Source organism: Cherax quadricarinatus, chromosome 17 (genome assembly GCF_038502225.1).
Source record: "Cherax quadricarinatus isolate ZL_2023a chromosome 17, ASM3850222v1, whole genome shotgun sequence".
NCBI lineage: Eukaryota > Metazoa > Arthropoda > Malacostraca > Decapoda > Parastacidae > Cherax > Cherax quadricarinatus.
In genome coordinates, this window is record NC_091308.1 from 21,694,275 (window position 1) to 21,710,944 (window position 16,670).

Below are 16,670 nucleotides of genomic sequence, written 5' to 3' on the forward strand. Positions count from 1 at the left end.
AAATTGGAAGGGTAACCAACATAAAAGAACAAATTATGAAGTGTGGAAATTTCTGATTCAAGGAACTGAGGGTCACAAATGTGGAGAGCATGTAGAAAGACAGAAATGAGAACACTCTTCTATATGAGAACACTCTTCTAAATAGAGGGAGCATGGTAAGAAAAGTAAAGAGTGTACATACCATTGTGCATAGGCTTGCAATAAACAGAAAACGAAAAGCCTGTAGCTGAGCGGTGGACATGTACATCAAGGAAAGGGAGCAAGAGTTAGATTTTCATGCAGCTTTAACCTTTCCACTGTCGGTCCCATAATATTACGGTTTGCGAGCCAGTGTCGGTCCCAAAATAGTACACCAAAATTTTACCTGCTTCCAATCTTGCAGGAGAAAGCTGGTAGGCCTACATATGAGAGAATGGGTCTGAGTCGTTAGTGTGCATAGTATAAAAAATCCAGCAGCATGCAGCGCATGAGAAGAAAAACTCTGACTGTGTTTTTTTGTTTAAAACAGTGACTCTGCGGTGTATTTTCATATGGTATTTATGGTTGTATTCCAATTTTCTTGGTCTCAATTGATAGAATGGAAGATATACTACAAAACTAGGGATGATTTTGAATGGTTCACAGAATAAAAGTACCATGAAATTGAGCTCAAAAGTAGCAGAAATGTATGATATTTGCCGATGTTTAAGAGTAAACAAATCATATCACACATCCAATACACGTCAATTGGGGGGTCTAATATGTTTTCACATATGTGATGATATTATTTATGCCATTTCTACAATAATGCAGAAGTCTGCATAACAGTACATCTTTTATTTTTTGTGTGAATAAAAATTCAAAGTGTAAAATAAGAGAGGCCTGGAGACGTGACTAACGAACAGAGAGAAATGTTATTTTAGTGCTAGGAATGTTTGCATTGTTAATTCTGGATGCTATTTTGTAACTGGCCTACCTTGAATTGTATATGAAATTGGCAAAATTACCAATTTCTGATCACTTTATTGGGTAGTTGAAATCGGTAAATGGGCGGTTTCTTGTACTCAATCGATAGAACAAAAGGATTTCTAGTGAAATAGCTGTGAGTTTGGTCGACTGGAACAACAGAATTGGCTGAAAACAGGGCTCAAACTGGGCAAAATCGCCGATGCATTAATCTTGCCGAGACCACTAACTTTGTGAGAGTGTAATTCCATAAATTTTCCATCAAATTTCTTACTTTTGGTGTTATTACAATCAGGAAAAGATTCTCTATCATTTCATAAGAATTTTTTTTTTTTGTTAAATTCTTCAACACTAAGAGCAAGTTTGTGAGTATGGGTCTCAACAGTGAAAGGGTTAAACTTGATGGAAGGAGTAAGAATATTAAGGGCATCAAGAAAAGAATTGGAAGAGACTAGAGTTACGGGACCAAAGAGCAAAGATTATTTTTTTTTTTTTATTATCACACTGGCCGATTCCCACCAAGGCAGGGTGGCCCAAAACAGAAAAACTTTCACCATCATTACTCCATCTTGCCGGAAGGGTGCTTTACACTACAGTTTTTAAACTGCAACATTAACACCCCTCCTTCAGAGTGCAGGCACTGTACTTCCCATCTCCAGGACTCAAGTCCGGCCTGCCGGTTTCCCTGAACCCCTTCATAAATGTTACTTTGCTCACGCTCCAACAGCACGTCAAGTATTAAAAACCATTTGTCTCCATTCACTCCTATCAAACACGCTCACGCATGCCTGCTGGAAGTCCAAGCCCCTCGCACACAAAACCTCCTTTACCCCCTCCCTCCAACCTTTCCTAGGCCAACCCCTACCCCGCCTTCCTTCCACTACAGACTGATACACTCTTGAAGTCACTCTGTTTCGCTCCATTCTCTCTACATGTCCGAACCACCTCAACAACCCTTCCTCAGCCCTTTGGACAACAGTTTTGGTAATCCCGCACCTCCTCCTAACTTCCAAACTACGAATTCTCTGCATTATATTCACACCACACATTGCCCTCAGACATGACATCTCCACTGCCTCCAGCCTTCTCCTCGCTGCAACATTCATCACCCATGCTTCACACCCATATAAGAGCGTTGGTAAAACTATACTCTCATACATTCCCCTCTTTGCCTCCAAGGACAAAGTTCTTTGTCTCCACAGACTCCTAAATGCACCACTCACCCTTTTCCCCTCATCAATTCTATGATTCACCTCATCTTTCATAGACCCATCCGCTGACATGTCCACTCCCAAATATCTGAATACATTCACCTCCTCCATACTCTCTCCCTCCAATCTGATATCCAATCTTTCATCACCTAATCTTTTTGTTATCCTCATAAACTTATTCTTTCCTGTATTCACTTTCAATTTTCTTCTTTTGCACACCCTACCAAATTCATCCACCAATCTCTGCAACTTCTCTTCAGAATCTCCCAAGAGCACAGTGTCATCAGCAAAGAGCAACTGTGACAACTCCCACTATGTGTGATTCTTTATCTTTTAACTCCACGCCTCTTGCCAAGACCCTCACATTTACTTCTCTTACAACCCCATCTATAAATATATTAAACAACCATGGTGACATCACACATCCTTGTCTAAGGCCTACTTTTACTGGGAAATAATTTCCCTCTTTCCTACATGCTCTAACTTGAGCCTCACTATCCTCGTAAAAACTCTTCACTGCTTTCAGTAACCTACCTCCTACACCATACACCTGCAACATCTGCCACACTGCCCCCCCTATCCACCCTGTCATACGCCTTTTCCAAATCCATAAATGCCACAAAGACCTCTTTAGCCTTATCTAAATACTGTTCACTTATACGTTTCACTGTAAACACCTGGTCCACACACCCCCTCCCTTTCCTAAAGCCTCCTTGTTCATCTACTATCCTATTCTCCGTCTTACTCTTAATTTTTTCAATAATAACTCTACCATACACTTTACCAGGTATACTCAACAGACTTATCCCCCTATAATTTTTGCACTCTCTTTTGTCCCCTTTGCCTTTATACAAAGGAACTATGCACGCTCTCTGCCAATCCCTAGGTACCTTACCCTCTTCCATACATTTATTAAATAATTGCACCAACCACTCCAAAACTATATCCCCACCTGCTTTTAACATTTCTATCTTTATTCCATCAATCCCAGCTGCCTTACCCCCTTTCATTCTACCTACTGCCTCACGAACTTCCCCCACACTCACAACTGGCTCTTCCTCACTCCTACAAGATGTTATTCCTCCTTGCCCTATACACGAAATCACAGCTTCCCTATCTTCATCAACATTTAACAATTCCTCAAAATATTCCCTCCATCTTCCCAATACCTCTAACTCTCCATTTAATAACTCTCCTCTCCTATTTTTAATTGACAAATCCATTTGTTCTCTAGGCTTCCTTAACTTGTTAATCTCACTTCAAAACTTTTTCTTATTTTCAACAAAATTTGTTGATAACATCTCACCCACTCTCTCATTTGCTCTCTTTTTACATTGCTTCACCACTCTCTTAACCTCTCTCTTTTTCTCAATATACTCTTCCCTCCTTGCATCACTTCTACTTTGTAAAAACTTCTCATATGCTAACTTTTTCTCCCTTACTACTCTCTTACACCACATCATTCCACCAATCGCTCCTCTTCCCTCCTGCACCCACTTTCCTGTAACCACAAACTTCTGCTGAACACTCTAACACTACATTTTTAAACCTACCCCATACCTCTTCGACCCCATTTCCTATGCTCTCATTAGCCCATCTATCCTCCAATAGCTGTTTATATCTTACCCTAACTGCGTCCTCTTTTAGTTTATAAACCTTCACCTCTCTCTTCCCTGATGCTTCTATTCTCCTTGTATCCCATCTACCTTTTACTCTCAGTGTAGCTACAACTAGAAAGTGATCTGATATATCTGTGGCCCCTCTATAAACATGTACATCCTGAAGTCTACTCAACATTCTTTTATCTACCAATACATAATCCAACAAACTACTGTCATTTCACCCCCACATCATATCTTGTATACTTATTTATCCTCTTTTTCTTAAAATATGTATTACCTATAACTAAACCCCTTTCTATACAAAGTTCAATCAAGATGTCCTCTACATAACAGAGCCAGAGGGAAGGGAGCACACCAATAGTAGGGAAGAACAACAGTTTCGAAGTATTCCATATAAAGGTTAGAAAGAACAGGGGATAGAGGAAAGCCCGTAACAACACCAAAGATTTGAGAATAAAATTTACCTTGAAAGGAAAAGGAGTTAAGAGTCCACACAAAAGTGAATAAGATCAAGAAAGACATCAGTAGGTACAGGTAGATGAAATAACTCTTCACTGGCCTTCTCTCTGAGAAAATTAAGATCATAAAGAGGGACACAACATCAAAACTAAGTATCTTAAACATCTAGAGAAGGCGAATATGTCCGATGAAATCCTGAGTGTGACGGAGGTGAGCAGGAGAAGAAGTGCCAAGAAAAAGATTAAGAGTTTTGGCCAGCCTAGAGTCAAGAGAATAAGTGACAACCTCTGGAGGTTATAATGGGACACAGAGAGAGATCACGTTTATGAATTTTAGGAAGACAACAGAAATAAGGCAGAGAAGGACAAATAACACAAAAACACTGAACAAGGTCAGAGTCAAGAGGACACAGATTGGAGGGAGAGTTCGAGGTTTATCGTTGACAGCTCTCTTGACGCAAGCAAAAGGAGCTGGAAACGAGAGGAGTGTAACACACAGCCTAGAGTCAAGAGAATAAGTGACAACCTCTGGAGGATATAATGGGACACAGAGAGAGATCAGGTTTATGAATTTTAGGAAGACAACAGAAATAAGGCAGAGAGGGACAAATAACACAAAAACACTGAACAAGGTCAGAGTCAAGAGGACACAGATTGGAGGGAGAGTTCGAGGTTTATCGTTGACAGCTCTCTTGACGCAAGCAAAAGGGGCTGGAAACAAGAGGAGTGTAACACACAAATAACCCGCACATAGGTCCAACTTGGACCGTTTACAAAGTCAGACAGGGATGGAACAAGAGAGGTACAGCGGAACCTCAAATATTGAAATTTCTTCGTTCCAGACGGCTGTTCAAGTGCCGTTACCGAACGAATTTATTCCCATCAGGAATAACGTAAGTTAGATAAGTTCATTTCAGACCCTCAAAAATACACTTATAAAACCACTTACAAAAATACACTTACATAATTGGTTGAGTTGGGAGCAGTTCGATATTTGAGGTTCCACTGTAGTAGGAAAGGAAGAAGAGAGGTAGTGGTAGAGGTGGTAGTAGTAATAGTAATGGAGTCAGTTAAACTCTAAGAGAGGAACACTGCAAGGAAGCTAGGGGCCCACAAAAGGTAGGAACAAGAACATAGAGGGAAGAAAAAATAATAATAATAATAATGGACCAAACACCCAAGGGAGAAAGAGGAAAGGAGAAAGGGGAAGAAGGAGAAGGGGAAAAAGAATCAGGTTATGTCACGGGTGTTTTGAACTTTGGATCATTTTACAATGTAACGGGAAAGGAAGACATCTAGAGAGACAAAGCCAGGACTAAAATTCATACAAGGAAAGTTGTGTATAAGGGAGAATTCAACCAGATGCCAGCTGTGAAAGTCAGAAGTAGGGTAGACAGTTTTGGCAGAAGACCAGTCAATAGGATGACTGTGATCTCTGACATGACAGAAAAGAGCATTGCTGGTGTCAACAAGCCTAACACTACTTTTGTGCTCCCTGAGTCTGTCAGAAAGAGAAAGGCCAGTTTCTCCAAAGTACTGAAGAGGACAGGAGGAACAAGAAATAGAGTAGATACCAGGAGTATCTATAGAGGGAGGAGAGGTATGAACTAGATTGGTGCAAAGTGTGTCAGTCTTGCAAAAAGTAAGTCTGATGTCTAAGGAACAGAGAAAGTTGTCGAGATTAGAAAGACTGGAAATATAGGGAAGGCAGAGGACAGCAAAGTTCCTAGGAGTAGAGAGTTTGGGAGAGAAGAAAGTCTATTTAGCACATGAGAAGGCAGGGTCTATGAAATGGTAAAGGTAGCCAAGACAGGAAAATGAATTACAAAGAGTGGAAATTTCTGATTGAAGGAACTGAAGATCACAAATGCAGAGAGCATGGAGAAAGAGGGAAATAAGAACACTTTTCTTGACAGAGGAAGCATGATGAGAAAAGTAGTGAATGTACAGTGGAACCTCTACTTGCGAGTTTAATCCGTTCCATGGCCTTGCTCGCAACTGGATTTGCTCATTTACAGAGTCAATTTACCTCATTTAAATTAACTGAAATGCAATTAATCCGTTCCAGTGGAATTCTGTACCTCAATAATTTTGCTAATATCAGCTCTATGGCTTATTTATCTATCTCACTTCATCTAATATGATATAATAAACAATATAAATAACATACAAACCTGATATATACTCTAGAATGAATAAAATGTCATTCATGTAGTGGTATGGGTGGTGTCGGCGATGGACGAAAGTTTGTCTAGAGACCGATGAAAATACTTGATGAATAATTTTGCTAATATCATCTATACGGCTTATTTATATATCACAGTTCATCTAATATGACATAACAAACAATAAAAATAACAGAAACATGATATATACTCTAGAATGAATAAAATATGTCATTATGTAACAGGTGGAGGCAGCCACAACCACTCCCTCTTTGTTGTGGTAAACACTGCCATCTAGTGATGGCCTTTTGAAGCCGTCTATTATAATTGTTATATGTAGTACATTATTATTATATATGCATTATTATTATACATATTATATTATTATTAAAAGTCAGCTCTTACGGCAGTGGCAGCGGCGGCAGCAGAGGCATCCTACCAGCTCTTCTTCCTCAAAAAACATCGCTCATCAAAACTTGTGATGGCCTAAGTGAAAGTTCAACTACATGAACCCACGTAGACCACAAAATGACCCAAGAATACTAAGAATGTAACCCAAATCTTGACAAAATTAGAAGATCTAAGGAAGACAGCCCTGCTAACCCAAACACTGCCTCCGCTGCCAGACAACCACTTAACCCAAGCACCGAGAAAACAAGCCTTCTCCATTGCTACACAGTATCTACTTCAGTGATACTACTATGAAAGGATATCACAGAAGAAACAACATCAGTAATAAAAGAATAACAGCAAGGACCCTAGAACTCAACTTGTCTACCCAGCAGGACGCCGGTGTATCATCAACCCCCCTCACCGCCGCCACCCAGGGAACAACAACAACAACAAACATGGCTGACTCCCCCTCCAACTCCACTCCCTTCAAAGGATTCACCCATGATTACTCAGGTATGATTATTCCTGACAATATCAAGGACTACATCGTTGCTCTAGAAAAAATCAAAGATATCAAAGCAACACTCAAGCGACGAGAATCCAAGATAACCAACCTCGAGAACAAGATCCAAAACCTTTAAGAGAAGATTACATCGGGAAGTGTTGACACAGAAAATACTCTGAAAGCAGCTATAGCCAGTCACACCGAACAAATAACTACAATAAATATGAAGGTTGAAGAAGCAATCAAGGACTGGAATCAGAACATGCACACTCAACTAAATGAATACCTTGATTTCCAAGACGACAAAACTGAACAAGATAAGTTGTCTGATGCAGTTATAATAAACAGTCCACACATTCCAAGTGACATAACCCAAGCACAGTGCAAAGAAACTGCTGTCAGGATAATACAGGACCACGTACAAGTCATCGTGCAAAACAATGAAATCAAAGAAACACGTTTGCTAGGAAAACCAGGAAGTAAACACAGTATAATGATCCGACTTCATTCATACAATAAAAGAAAGGACCTAATTAAACCAGCAATTACAATGAAAAATGGAGTGTACATAAATGAGTGTCTAACAAGAAAACGTCAAAACCTTCTGTTCAGGCTGAGAAAACTTAAACAGGAAAACAAAATACATCAGTGTTTCACGCGAGATGGGAAAATACTAGTAAGGAAAACATCAACAGGACAACAATATACCATCTCAAACGAACATGATTTCTCTACCTTCCTTAGAAAAGCGGACATTTCTGTAACAGATTAGGTAAGTGCCCTTAATACTTATATACGTGTGGTGCATAGTGTGTACGTTACTATTATATTGTGCATTATTATTTTTATTATTTTTTTCATCACTAGCTAATGCTAACTACCTCCAATACTTTATACTTCTTTCTTACTGCTATTAATTGCTCATAATTTTGTGTTACAAGTCAAATCTTACTCCAAATTAATATTATTCATTGTTCTTACCTGTCCATTTAACTTTGTTTACCACTACTTGTTTTTTTAGTCACTTTTTATTGTGTGTGCAATTAGTGTATATTCCAATTACTTTTTTGCAAGTACCAAAACTATCTTTTGCTAGCTAGTACCAACTACCTCATATTTTTACTTTTTATTGTGCAATAAACTGCTCAACTTATTTAATATTACAAATCAGATCTTACTCCTAAACCAATATTAATTCATAGTGACTATCTGTCCATTTAACTTTGTTTACCATTACTTAATTTTAGTCCCTTATATATTTTTTTCCTTTATTTTAGCTTTATGTAAGTACCTTAGTTCATATATTCACAATTGTTAAAATAATCAAGGTGCTATTCTCAGGTGCTAAAGTGTAATAAGTTCACTATTTTGCCATTATATTCCAAAGCTCATTTATTTGATTACCACTTTATTGTTCACCACAACTTATATTAGTCCCTTTTATATTATAATTTTATATTATAATTCTAGCTTTAAAGAATTACCTTTAAAGTACTACCTACTATCATATTCCCAAGCTCCATTATTTGATCATCACTTTATTTATTCACCACAAATTATTTTAGTCCCTTTTATATTGTCTCCTTTATTTTAGCTTTAAAAAACTACCTTAGCTCATTATTTTTACATTTGTTAAATAATTCAGGTGCTATTTTTTAGCTTTAGAATATTTACTTTGTTTTATACTTAATTCTAACTATAGATTCACTACAAATCTTATGATTACAAGCATTGATCCTGATACCAACCTCCTATTTAATGACTTAAATGAATCAAATAGTTACTGTAATTACTACACAGCAGAACAATCAAAGGCACTTCTCAGAGCCAACAACAACATAACTATCTTTAACCCTTTCAGGGTCCAAGGCCCAAATCTGGAGTCACGCACCAGTGTCCAAGAATTTTCAAAAAAAAATTTGTTATTTTTTCTTATGAAATTGTAGAGAATCTTTTTGTGAAGGTAATAAAACAAAAAGTACGAAATTTAGTGGAAAATTGACGAAATTATGCTCTCGCGAATTTTGATGTGTCAGCGATATTTACGAATCGGTGATTTCGCCGACTTTGACTCCCATTTTAGGCCAATTACATTATTCCAATCAACCAAATTCTTAGCTATTTCACTAGTATTACTTCTATTCTATCGATTGAGCACAAGAAATCGCCAAGTCAACTGTTTCAACTACAAAATAAAGTGATCGGAAATTGTTAATTTGGCCAATTTAACACAAAGTTCAAAATATTCCAATTTCAAAATAGGGTCCAGAATGAACAATGTAGGCATTCATGGCACTAAACTAACATTTCCTCTGTTCATTAGTTATGTTTTGAGGCTTTACAAATAAATTCCATTTTGATTTTTTATTCACATAATGAATTTTTATTCACACCAAAAAATAGAAGATTTACTGTTATGCAATACTGTAATAATTGTATAAATATCATCACCATATTTGTGAATGTATATTAGACCCACCACCTGATGTGTATTAGATGTGTGAGGTCGTTTGTTTACTCTTGAATATCGGCAAAAATTTAACATTTCCGCTACTTTGAGCTCAGTTTCAAGCCATTTCCAGTGCTAAAACCAATCAAAATCATCTCTATTTCTGTAATATGTCTTCCATTCTATCAAATGAGACCAAGAAATCGCAAATACAACTATAAAAAACATACGAAAAAACACTGCAAAGTTGCTGTTTTAATCGAAAAATCATGATTTCATTTTTTTTCTCTCATTATACACAGTGTGCTGCAGGATCTGTTTTATGTGGTGCACACATACCACATAGATGTATTCTCTCATATCTAGGCCCAAATGTACCACTCACAGTTTATCAGAGTGAGCTGAGCTCATGGCGTAGATCTACGGTTTGGACCCTGAACGTAAAGCCGTAGATCTACGGGACGGACCCTGAAAGGGTTAACTACAATATCAGATCTTTAAGCAAGCATTACGATGACCTCATAGCATTACTGAATTCCTTGCATGCCAATATGTCCATCATTACACTAACTGAAACCTGGCTAAAGCCTGATACTACAGATGTCTATGCCATTCCTGGTTACACAGCCATACACAACTGTAGGCTAGACCAACAAGGGGGTGGCACAGCTATATACTACTCAGACCAACTAGAATGTATCACTAATACTTGCACAAGGGATGAACATGGGGAATACATAATAGCTAAATTCAAATCCAAATACCTACAAAAACCTCTCACAGTGATAAACATCTACAGAGTTCCACAATCAAACATTAGCCAATTTAGTCAAAACTTAGGAAGTATGATAACTGATGCACGCATGAACAAAGATCACTTACTACTCTCATGTGACTTCAATATAAATCTCCTGCAAGACCAGGACCCACACGTTACTGAATTCACAAACACAATGAGTAACTGCATGTTGCTACCAACAGTAACAAAACCTACAAGAGTTACGGAGACTAGTGTTTCCCTACTTGACCACATCTGGACCAACACCATATCCCCTTTAAAATCAGGCATAATTACAGATAATACCACAGACCACTACCCTACTTTCCTCATAACAACTCTTGGTAAATTACCCCAAGACACTACTAAAGTCACCTTCAGACTTCACAATGAGGCAGCCATTAATAACTTCACAACAGCAGTAACAAACATTGACTGGCACACTGAGCTAGAAATCTTTACAGATATTGACAAATGTTTTAATAATTTTCTAAAAAAGACCCAATACCTCTATAACAAGCACTGCCCTAAAAAAACTAAACAGATGACAGCTAAGAGACTGAACAGTCCCTGGCTAACACCCAGCATTCTCAAAACCATAAATACAAAACACCGATATGAAAAACAGTACAGAATGGGTCACATAACCAGAGGCCAAACAAAACGTTACTCGTCAATCCTAACCAGCCTGATAAGAAGGGCAAAAAAATTGTATTATGAGAACAGATTATCCAACTTACGAGGTGATATAAAAAAGACCTGGAAGACCCTATCAGAAATTCTGGGAACAAAAAAGATATCACAAAATAGTGAAATAAAATTAGCAAAATCAGATGAACCCCAACTCCCACCAACAGAAACAGCAAACAGACTCAATGATTTCTTCTCCACTATAGGACAAAACCTTGCCAATAAAATCCCAAGCTCAGATACCCCACCAAATGACTACCTCACTGGCAACTACCCGAACACACTGTTCCTAGCTCCGACTAACCCATACAAAGTCTCCCTTATTATCAACGCACTAAAAAACAAGGCAGGAGATTTAAATACCTTACCACCCTTTATATACAAAAAAGTGTCACAAGTACTATCACCAATCATTGCAACACTCTTTAACAAATCCATTGAATCCTCCACATTCCCTACAGTTCTCAAAATAGCAAGGGTCACCCCGATCCATAAAGGAGGAGACCAAACAGAGTTGAATAACTATAGGCCAATATCCAATTTACACCCTCTCTCAAAAATCTTCGAAAAATTAATTCATAAACGAATCTACTCCTACCTCATCTCCCAAAACATTCTCAACCCCTGCCAATTTGGATTCAGGCCTAATAAAAATACTAATGATGCTATTATACACATGCTAGAACATATAAACACTGCAATAGAGAAAAAAGAAGTCCCACTGGGGATATTCATTGGCTTACGTAAAGCTTTTGATACAGTTGACCATGACTTGCTCCACGTAAAATTGTCACACTATGGTATAAGAGGGCACTCCCTCAACTACCTCAAGTCATACCTCAGCAACAGAAGCCAATATGTGTACGCAAATGGGGCAAGCTCTTCCGCACAACCAATTACAGTTGGTGTCCCACAGGGAAGTGTCCTTGGCCCTCTTTTCTTTCTCCTATACATAAATGACCTACCAAATGCTTCGCAATTACTCAAACCCACACTTTTTGCAGATGACACTACGTAAGTCTTCTCTCACCCGAGCCCAGTCACGCTAGCCAATACTGTAAATACCGAATTACAGAAAATATCTACCTGGATGAGGACTAACAAACTTACACTAAACATTGACAAAACCTACTTCATTCAGTTTGGTAACAGAGCTACAGATGTACCTCTTAACATAACGATAAACGGATCACCTATCACAAAGCTAACAGAGGGAAAATTCTTAGGAATCCACCTTGACAATAGACTCAAATTTCATACACATATACAACAAATTTCTAAGAAAATTTCCAAGACTGTAGGCATACTATCGAAGATACGGTACTATGCTCCACAGTCAGCCCTCCTGGCCCTTTATCACTCTCTTATTTACCCCTATCTCACCTATGGAATTTGTGCATGGGGCTCAACAACAATTAACCATCTCAGACCACTAATTACCCAACAAAAGGCTGCAGTTAGAATGATAACAAATTCTCACTACAGGCAGCACACTCCACCAATATTCAAAACACTCAACCTACTCACCATACAAAACATCCATACTTATTATTGCACCTATTACATACATAGAACACTTAACTCTGATATTAACCCTCCTCTCAAACATCTCCTTGCCAACCTCAACAGAACACATGACCATAACACAAGGCACAGATCACTCTTTGATGTTCCTCGTGTCCATCTCACTCTATGCAAAAACTCAATGCACATAAAAGGCCCTAAAATCTGGAATTCATTACCTGTAAATATGAAATAAACACTACCTGTTTATAAATTCAAGTCTCTTCTCAAAGATCACTTACCCAAAACCAAATAAATACTGAATAACTGAACCTTATAAATTGTATATCCTAAATGTTACTCACAATTATATCACATAAATGTTAAACCTAGGACCCAATCTAACTTTGTTATTTTTTAAATACACTACCTAACAGAATACTCCATTCTACTGAATGTACAGCAATGCAAGCAACCATATGACCTGTCTTTGTAATACTCATTTGTGCTTTATAGTTATCTGTTTACAATAATGTCTTATCACTGATTTCATCATTGCTTAGTTAATCTTAAGTTAATTTTAAGCCAGCCCGTAATGCTATGCATATAAGTGGCTTTGGCATGCTGCTCTTACCTGTATTTTTTTGTACCTCTGTATGTATACTAAAATTACTAAATAAATAAATTGTATTTTATTATTATTATATGTATTATACATATTATTATTATTATTATTAGTATTATTATTATTATTTATTATTATATAAATAATTTGTAATTTTTATTCACACAAAAAATATAAGATTTACTGTTATTCCTTATTGCAATAATTGTATAAATAATGTCAACCCATTCACGACTGCATATTGGAACGGACAGTGACATCATTTGTTTATTCTGAAACAGCCAAGCAATTGACCATTTGTCCTAGGTTGAGCTCAATTTCAAGGCACTTTTCGTCATGAAAGCAATCAAAATCATATCTATTTCTGTAATACATCTTCCATTCTATCAAATGAGAACAAAAAAACGAGAATTTTTTTTTTTTTTTTCAACAAGTCGGTCGTCTCCCACCGAGGCAGGGTGACCCAAAAAAAAAGAAAGAAAATCCCCAAAAAGAAAATACTTTCATCATCATTCAACACTTTCACCACACTCACACATTATCACTGCTTTTGCAGAGGTGCTCAGAATACAACAGCTTAGAAGCATATACGTATAGAGATACACAACATATCCCTCCAAACTGCCAATATCCCAAACCCCTCCTTTAAAGTGCAGGCATTGTACTTCCCATTTCCAGGACTCAAGTCCGACTATATGAAAATAACCGGTTTCCCTGAATCCCTTCACTAAATATTACCCTGCTCACACTCCAACAGATCGTCAGGTCCCAAGTATCATTCGTCTCCATTCACTCCTATCTAACACGCTCATGCACGCTTGCTGGAAGTCCAAGCCCCTCACCCACAAAACCTCCTTTACCCCCTCTTTCCAACCCTTTCGAGGACGACCCCTACCCCTCTTTCCTTCCCCTATAGATTTATATGCTTTCCATGTCATTCTACTTTGATCCATTCTCTCTAAATGACCAAACCACCTCAACAACCCCTCTTCTGCCCTCTGACTAATGCTTTTATTAACTCCACACCTTCTCCTAATTTCCACACTCCGAATTTTCTACATAATATTTACACCACACATTGCCCTTAGACAGGACATCTCCACTGCCTCCAACCGTCTCCTCGCTGCTGCATTTACCACCCAAGCTTCACATCCATATAAGAGTGTTGGTACTACTATACTTTCATACATTCCCTTCTTTGCCTCCATAGATAACGTTTTTTGACTCCACATATACCTCAACGCACCACTCACCTTTTTTCCCTCATCAATTCTATGATTAACCTCATCCTTCATAAATCCATCCGCCGACACGTCAATTCCTAAGTATCTGAAAACATTCACTTCTTCCATACTCCTCCTCCCCAATTTGATATCCAATTTTTCTTTATCTAAATCATTTGATACCCTCATCACCTTACTCTTTTCTATGTTCACTTTCAACTTTCTACCTTTACACACATTCTCAAACTCATCCACTAACCTTTGCAATTTTTCTTTAGAATCTCCCATAAGCACAGTATCATCAGCAAAAAGTAACTGTGTCAATTCCCATTTTGAATTTGATTCCCCATAATTTAATCCCACCCCTCTCCCGAACACCCTAGCATTTACTTCTTTTACAACCCCATCTATAAATATATTAAACAACCATGGTGACATTACACATCCCTGTCTAAGACCTACTTTTACCGGGAAGTATTCTCCCTCATAAAAACCATTCGAAATTACCGCTAAGGGGTGGCTAATTGCTGAGAAGTGAACTCCATTATTTATGCTTAAATTTCTTTCATTATTATTATTATATAATTTGTAATTTTTATTCACACATATATAAGATTTACTGTTATTCCTTATTGCAATAAATAATGTCAACCCATTCACGACTGCATATTGGAGTGGACAGTGATGTCATTTGTTTACTCTGAAACAGCCAAGCAATGGACCATTTCCCCTAGGTTGAGCTCTATTTCAAGGTACTTTTTGTCATGAAAGCAATTAAAATCTTATCTATTTCTGTAATATATCTTCCAATCTATCAAATGAGACCAAAAAAACAAGAATACAACCATAAAAACCATTCGAAATTTCTGCTAAGGGGTGGCCAATTGCTGAGAAGTGAACTCCATTATTTATGCTTAGATTTCTTTCATTTTTGGTGTATGTTAAGAAGCATCTTTCCATCATATATTGCCCAAGTTTCAATAAGATAGTCCAACAAACAAATGAGATACAATTCCCAAGATCAAGAGTAAGAGCCCCTCACCAGTGTCGAGGAACCTGCCTTGAGGTCTGCCCGCTGGTGGTAATTTTGCACCATCAACTGCTCGTATTTGGAAAATTTTGACCCATCAACTGCTCGTATTTGGAAAAACTCACACGTGGACACACTCTCAAGTAGAGGTTCCACTGTACATGCCACTGTACATAGGCTTGTGGTACGTGGAAAAAGCAAAACCTGTATCTGAGCGGTGGACATGAACATCAAGGAAAGGAAGCAAGGAATTTGATTCCTATTCACCTTTAAACTTAATTTAAGGGGCAAGATTATTAAGGGCATCAAAAAATTGTTGGAAGAGACTAGAGTCATGAGGCCAAAGAGCAAAGCTGTCATCTACATAGTGAAGCCAGAGTGAAGGGCGCACATCAATATTAGGAAGAAGAACGGTCTCGAAGTATTCCATGTAGAGATTAGCAAGAACAGGAGATAGCAACACTGAAGGTTTTAGAATAATATTTGCCTTGGAAGGAAAAGGAATTTGAGTCCACAAAAAGGCGGATAAGATCAAGAAAGACATAAGTAGGTATAGGTAGATGAATTAACTCTTCATTTTCCTTCTCTCTGAGAAATGAAGGGTTACTTCATCTCCCTATATCTACTGATGTCTTTCTTGATCTTATCCACCTTTGTGTGGACTCAAATTCCTTTTCCTTACAAGGCAAATATTATTCTCAAACCTTCGCTGTAGCTATGGGCTCTCCTCTGTCTCCTGTTTTTGCAAATCTTTACATGGAATATTCGAGACTGTTCTTCCTACTATTAAAGATAAAAAGATAAAGGTTACAATGTGCAATTACAATTTTGGTTTAATAAGTACAAAAAAAGCCACTATCATGCTGGGGCATTTTAGGCAGACTAATCCTAGTACATAATAACTACTTAGATCTAGACACGATAATAGTGGTTAAGTTTATTAAAATCTTATTTAATCTTAATACTAATGAGAGGTAATCAAGGTAGAGGTTAATAAGAATAATAATCTTGAAGTTGCACATAATAAAAACAATATTACAATTAATAGTTCAAGCAGTAATATTTCATGGATT

The 16,670-nt window shown here is 37.6% G+C and overlaps 1 protein-coding gene across 12 annotated transcripts in view; it reads right to left on the reverse strand.

Moving 5' to 3' along the window:
* msn (serine/threonine-protein kinase msn) overlaps positions 1–16,670 on the reverse strand; it is a 777,533-nt gene that overhangs the window by 268,710 nt on the left and 492,153 nt on the right. The gene's annotated exons all lie outside the window — the stretch shown is intronic.